This window comes from Castanea sativa, chromosome 3, assembly GCF_040712315.1.
Source record: "Castanea sativa cultivar Marrone di Chiusa Pesio chromosome 3, ASM4071231v1".
Classification (NCBI taxonomy): Eukaryota; Viridiplantae; Streptophyta; class Magnoliopsida; order Fagales; family Fagaceae; genus Castanea; species Castanea sativa.
The window spans coordinates 38,170,380-38,177,781 of NC_134015.1; positions in this window are offsets into that span (position 1 = coordinate 38,170,380).

The window sequence follows — 7,402 nt, forward strand, 5'->3', positions numbered from 1 at the left end:
TGAAGACATCAACAAAAAGAGGTGAGTAAAGGTTTGACCTTGCTTTCCTAACTTAACACCCTTAACTTGCAGGAGGTTTTTAGCTTGTAAGATTAAAGTTGATAGGATGTTTGAACAAAATAGAAATTGATAGAGGGAGAAGGGGTCACCTTTGTTGATACCGTATTTTGTCCACCCTCAATTTGCGCATCAAACCCCGAAAAATTCAAAATATTACTTTCTCTCTATGGGGCCGCAAGAACATTCAAAATGACGTGGCACACCCTGTTCGAACACCAGAGCACTCAAAGTGCCTTCTCCGGCTAATATGACCAAAATGCCTCTAGTCAACCCTGAGTTGACCGAAAGTCAAACAAAGTCAAAATCCCCCTCAAAACGGCACCTTTCATAGTTTTACATCAAACCCAAGCTTATCGGAGACTTTTGGCAACTTTGACTAAGTTTGACCTAGAGTTGACTCCTAGTGGGCCCAAAAACTCTAATTTTGATCCGACCATCAGAACGGGTTGAAACCAATGCAATTGCGAAAATTATCAAATTCTCAGTCCAACGATTATTCATGGGTCGAAATCGGAGTTAGAACGGCGAAGATATCATGAAAACCGAGCTAACGCATCGATCGATGCACCGCTAACTTTAGGGAGCCATAACTTTTCATCCGACGAGGTTTGCAGGTGGCAACCCTTGAAGGTGCGCCGCCTCGTAATCCAAGCCGCGGCTATAAAATGCCCTAGGCACCTCCAAACAAAAAACAAAAAACAAAAAAAAGAAAAGAAAAAAAAGAGAGACTTCCTAGCTGCCTGCTTTCTGCCTGGACAAATTTTGAGCTTTTCTCCTCTCTTCCAAACACAATAAACACATCAAAGCCTCTTGATTCTTCTCTTCACCAAAAATACAAGGTAGTGTTCATACCTTCCATCTTCCTCTCCTTGGTTCCATACCTTGGATTTGAGGTTTAAGGGGTATGGATGTAGCTTTTTAGCTACTATCCATAGCCCTCTTTCTTTAAATCTTTTTCTAGCATTTATCTTTCTCTTTTAGCCTTAATAACATGATTTATTGCTTTATCTAGCATACTTCTTGCTTTATTTTTCTTCTAGCATACTTTTTGGTTTATTTCCATATGCTTCCATGATTATTCATGTGCTAGTTGCCTTTTCTTCATGCTTTATGCTTTATGCCATGTTTAGATCCTTCTTTCTTATGTGTTGATGTTTGGGTCTACATGCTCACATGCTTGATATTATGTCTCCAGCTATGCCTTGCTTAGATCTACATGTTTGTATGCATGTTCTATGCTCCTATGCCTATGTCCATGTCGGTCGCATGTTTGTATGCTTGGATTTGTGTTCTTCCATGCCTTTATGTTTACGTATACATGCTTAGATGTATATCAACATGCTTACATGCGCATTTCCATGCTTATATGTGTAGATCGGTGTGTTTCCATGCTTAAATAGATGTTCTCTACATGCTTTAAGCCATCATCTATGTGCTTGCGTGCTTCACGCCATTTTATGTGCTTAGGCCTAGACCTTGTTTGTCATGCCATGTGCTATTGTAGCCATTTTGTTCCTTTTATCACATTTTCTTGTGTTTTGGCCTAATAGTTAGAACCCGATCTAGACCCTATGGTCTTTGTCATCGTCCATACACCAAGGCTCACATCAAAGGGTTTAGATCATCCTATTTGCATGTCTATACTTGCTTGCTTCTATGCTTTATGCTTGTGTTAGCCTCTCTAGTTCTAGGCTTTGCCATGTTTGGCGCCCTCAGCGGGCTTGACCTTATGTGGTTATGTCTGACGCCCATGAGGTCTTGTTCGTATATAACCATTTAAGAGGCATCTTCAGAAGCCGGGTTGCTTCGTGCGTACCCTTCCCTTTTCTACTTCGCACGATGGTATGCTTACCATGCTTATTTGTGCCATCCATTGGTTTTTTATGTATCTTTACAAACTTGCTTACATGTGCATGCATGAGTCTTGCTTGCTAGTGTGTCGTCCATGCTTTAACACAATGAAGTTATGGCATTCGATCCAAACCTATATTTGTCCCTCGCGGAAACCACCATTTGTTTGCTTTCTTTCTTGTTTGCCTTCTCGCTTGTTTGCTTGCTTTCTTGTATCTTTGCTTGCCTTCTTATTTCTTTGCTTGCCATGTCTATCATGTTTATCTGCTTTATGCCTCCTTCATATGCTCTTTGCATCTTTTCCTTCCATTGCTTGTCTGCCGGTTTCTTGTCTTTGCCTTTGCATGTACACACATGGAACGAGGACGTATGGAGCTAGGGCACGATCTCCCAGAAGCAAGCAAAAAGGGCAAGGATGCGAGCATGTGGATATAAGTCAAGCGACTATGTTCTGTAGATTTAGGGGTCTAGCCTCTCTCATTTGGTTATGTACTCTTTTAAACCCCCTTCCTTCCTTCCTCCTTTCTTTCGTAGATGGGTTGTATCAAGTATATCATGCCGTGTACCATTCGTCCTCATTTCTAGAGTATGGTGACCCCTGTTTACTTTCTTGCACCTATATTTTGGGCCATGCTTTAGGGATGTAGGCATTTACTTTCCTGCATCTATATTTTGGGCCATGCTCTATGGATATAAACATTTACTTTCTTGTTGTGTGAAAGCATTGTGCATGATGTATGTATATATATACCTGCTCGCCTATCCCGATGTGATTGTCAAAGTCCATGTCATTTAAGGCAAAGCGATGCCTAATTTCCCCCGTGAAAGTAAGGTGACATGTCGCCGGATTTTTGCCTTGGAAATATGATACTTTTCCTAAATGCCTTAGGAAAGCATAGATTGGGATCACACCCATTCAAAAGCCAAACCTCAAAGCCCCCCATGCATGCAAAGCCCTGAAAGCCAATGCCAAAATCATGTTTTTTACTGCCAATCTCCGAAAATTAAGGTTTTATCAAAACAAAGGATTGTCCTTGGACAGGCGTTGTGGGGTGCCTAACACCTTCCCCACATGTAACCAAACTTTCAGACTCAAGAATCAAGATTTTTTGCCATTCACATTAGATTAGGAAAAATGCCCTTTTTCTTAGCCTAGGATCGGTAACAAAATCAACTAGAAACAGGTGACCAATCACACCTTAGAAAAACCAATGATTGGTGGCGGCTTCACTTATCTTTGTTAATCACTTAAAATTTGGCCAAGATTCCTGCCACATCTCCAAAGGTAGACCTACCTTCCTCCCAAGAGAGAGAGCACCCAAAGCTCCGTGCAAACCACACCATCATCAAGAGGGGCCTCCAATGGGCCCCGCAAGCACGAGAGCATTACCATGGCGGGTGGTCAAACAAAAGCCCGATCTATTTTCCAGTCATTCAAGGCCCAAGCGTCGACAACCTTGTCCAAGTCCTCTTTGGGGTTTAAAGGTTTGTGTTGGACTTTCCTTCTCAAGCTGAGTGTTTGAGACTATGGTGTAAATGATCCAATGGACCCATTTTGGAGTAAAAATCACGGCCATCAATACAAAATTTAAGAAATTCCAATTAACCCTATCATATGTCACCTACTTCATATCTATCTTAAGGGCCAATTTCGTTGCTTCAGCCAGAAAAAGGGCCAATTTAGTTGCTTTTTTTTTTTTGATTGAAGGTTTCATACAACTCATGTGCAAGAATGATATTGTCTATAATGGATGTACCCTTGATGAAAGCATTTTGGAACGGGTATATTAATAAATCCATGAAACGTTTTAGTCTATTAACCAAAATTTTAGAGATGATTTTGTAAACAAAGTTGCTGCAACTAATTAATCTAAAATGAGAAATCTCTTCAGGTATATGAAGTTTACAGGGAAGAGTGATAAAATTGTGATTGAGCGGCTTAAGAAGAGCACTTGAGTGGAAGAAGGACCCTAGCAAAGTTATTTTGGTTAGAGCTTTTAAAACAAATAGAATCTCACACTTGGAAGGGAAAAGTAGTGGAAGTTGTTCACATTTAGGCTTTAAAGCATTCACATTAGTTCAGGCAAAAAAATTTGTCTATCTTAGCCTAAAAATTTACTTTTTCTATTTTACATACTCATTTTTCAAAACACCACCAATCAGATTATCTATTTTACAATATCATTTTTTATTTTTTTAATTATTTATCTTTCTTCACATGCTACAACTGTTATTTACTATCTTCTTTCATCCTTAAGATACGTAAAGAAAGTATAAAAAATTAAGTGCAAAATAAATAGTATTAATGTAAATTTACACAGTTACTATAGTAACTTTGCAAATTTACATATTTTTAGCTTGATTTGTTAGGACATATGTGTTCATGTTAGGAACATATGTCAACATTTTATGTAATTGGCTAATCCTTTGACAAAACGCACTTTACTTGTATTTGGATAGATCTAGGATGTGTTTAATGCTTTAACAAACAAGGTTTCAAGTTCAAGTGTTAAAGCCATGCAAGTCTGTCCAAGAATCAAGTAAGAAATGATGTTCATTAAAGCTCGATAGCTAGTATCTATCGAGGTTTAAAAAGCTGTTTCAGCCCAAGGCTCGACAGCTGCTTGATAGATAGGGTATCTATCGAGGTTTATGAAAAACAAATTTTTAGTTCTGATTTTCATCCAATCCATGAATGTATGTTTGGGCTTTCTTTTCTCACAACCCTAAACATATATAAGGATTATTTTAAGGGCCTTCACAGGTTGCATAGTTGCACAAGAGCACAATTGCACAAGTGTGAAGAAAAGTGTGACCGGAAACCTAGTTTGGCCTAGTTCATCTTGAAGAAGCTAATGTGTTTGTACACCGTAGGGTTTTGTGACCAAGCATCTTCATAATCTTCATCGTGTGATGAACTGAAGAACTTTGTAGCCAACATGCTTCTCAAGTTGGTGATAAAGTCGTGTACTAGGATCTACGCATCTTTTGGTTAGTCACGTAATGGGAGCCATGCAATACAAGGAGAGATTATCACTACAGAACAAGTCTAATTGAGTATTGGGGTAAGGGTTCAACTGTAGGTTGGTATAAGGTACTGAGATTCATTTACTTGTAACCGCTTGTTTTGATAATAGTAGATTCAAAATCACCCGGTGGGGTTTTTGCCTCGGAGATTTTCCCCATTTGTAAACAAATCACCGTGTTAACTTTATTTTCCGCTACATTATATTTTAGTTGGTGATTTGTTTGTGTTACCACGTACATTGCATGTTAATTTGATTAATTAATAAACTTGGGTAATTAATTCATCACAAGGGGTCAATACATTCTTGGCCTATCAAGTGGTATCAGAGCAAGCACACTCTGATTAGGGTTTAATCTTTGCTATGTGATCCATTGACCCCTGTTTTTCATGGATAGAGGACAGTCACTCATTGTACCTCCTTTATTTGATGGCACTAACTATGCATACTGGAAAGTACGCACGAGAGTTTTCTTGCAGTCTCTAGATGAGAAAGTGTGGCAACTTGTGGAGATAGGCTGGACCAAACCGAAGGAAGTGCCGGTTGACTGGGATGATGCAAAGATCAAGGTGGCAAACTTCAACAGCAAGGCATTGAATACTTTATTCAGTGCGGTCACAAATAAAGAGTTCAAGAAGATATCTTCCACTTAAACAGCAAAGGAAGCATGAACCATTCTATAGACAACATATGAGGGAACCAAGGCTGTCAAGGATTCGAAGCTAAAGAGGCTCACTACAAGCTTTGAAGAGATCAAGATGGAGGAGGATGAGTCGTTTGATGAGTTCAATGCCAGGCTTAAGGACATAGTAAACTCATTTTTTAATCTTGGGGAAACCATTCCCGAACCCAAAATTGTGAGAAATGCTCAAATCTCTGCCTGAGAGATTCCATGCTAAGATCACCGTAATTAAGGAGTCAAAGGATATTAACAAAATTCCATTAACAGAGCTAGTTGAAAATTTGCAGACTTATGAGTTGGGTTTGTCTAGGATCAGGAAGTCAAGCAAGAGCAAAAGCATGGCATTGAAGGCCAAAAGCAGTGACACAGATGAGTCTTTAGACGATGATGATTCTAAAATGAAGTCCTACATCACTAGGCAATTCAAGAAGTTCATAAAGAATGCCAATGCAAAGGGCTTCGACAAGGACCATAGGCAATCAAATTCTTCTCAGTCTAAGAGCCAAGACAAAGGGAAGAAGAATGCTAGGGATAGCAGTCAATACACTGTTCCCTTAGAACCCAAGTGTTTCGGGTGTCAAGGTTTCGGTCACATGAAACAAGAATGTCCTACTTATCTTAAGTCCATTGGGAAAAGTAAGGCACTTGCTTCAACTTTGAGCGACACGAACCTGAGGGTGATTTCAACAATGAAGATGACGGAATCTTAAATGCCTTCACCGCCACTGTCAATCCTACTAAAGGGATTGTAGAAGATGTGGATAAGGAAGAGGACTTGATGGAATCAAAGTTTGAGAAGATGGATGGGCAAGATGACATCCACACTGCCTATGCAAAGTTATACAAGGTCTCGGAAAAGCATGAGAAGTTGTATAAGTTGGCTACCAAGAAGCTCAGTGATGTGGAGTTTGAACGAGAACAACTCTCCACAAAGTTTGATGAAGCCAATCAGACTATTGGAGCGCTGAGGTTTGAAAACAATTTCTTGGCTGAGAAGATTAAGAAGCTTGAAGCAGATTTGTTCTAAGTTAGAGCTCAGTTGGAGAGGACCTCAAGTGCAAAGTTTGATAAGATGCTCAGTATTCAGAAATTTGCTTCCGACCAAACCAGTTTAGGGTATGATTTCTCTTCTCCTAATATTACTTCTTCTAGTACTATTTTTTTTGTTTCTCTTGCTAATAATATTGAATTTAAGAATAATGATGCTAAAACTTTGATAGCTAGTGAGAACATAGACAAGGGTAAATCTATCTTAGGAGCACCCGATAAGCTTGCTAAGAAAAAAACCAAAAACCCTAGGGCTAAGAAGAGTAATGCTCAAAAGTTTAAAAAGAAGAAGCAACATCTTTGTCATCATTGTGGAGCAGCTAGACACATTCGACCTAATTGCTATAAGTGGCAAGCCACTCAACAGAGCAACAGCATGGTCTCGTCTAGAAACCTGAGTCAGTTTCCATCCTCTCTTGCTCCTCTAGGAGATTTCCTTAAAGCCCTCATGTTCCTTTCGAACTTGAACGGTTGCAATTCTTCCCCCTCACCACCGGTTCAATGATTCGTCAAAAGGAAAGATACTTCCAAGGTGTGGAAGGAAAAGGGCACCAAGTGATTTAGTCACTTTTTTTCTCTCTCTCCCCTTCTTGTTTTTGCTTTGCGTTACTTGTGTGTTTAGTTTTCTTATTTTGAGTCAGTCTAGTTTTTATGTGTTGCTTTGTTTGTCATGTTTTTGTTTGTTTTTTTTCTGTTTTTTTTTTTCATTCATAAAATTAAAAAATTGAAAAATTAG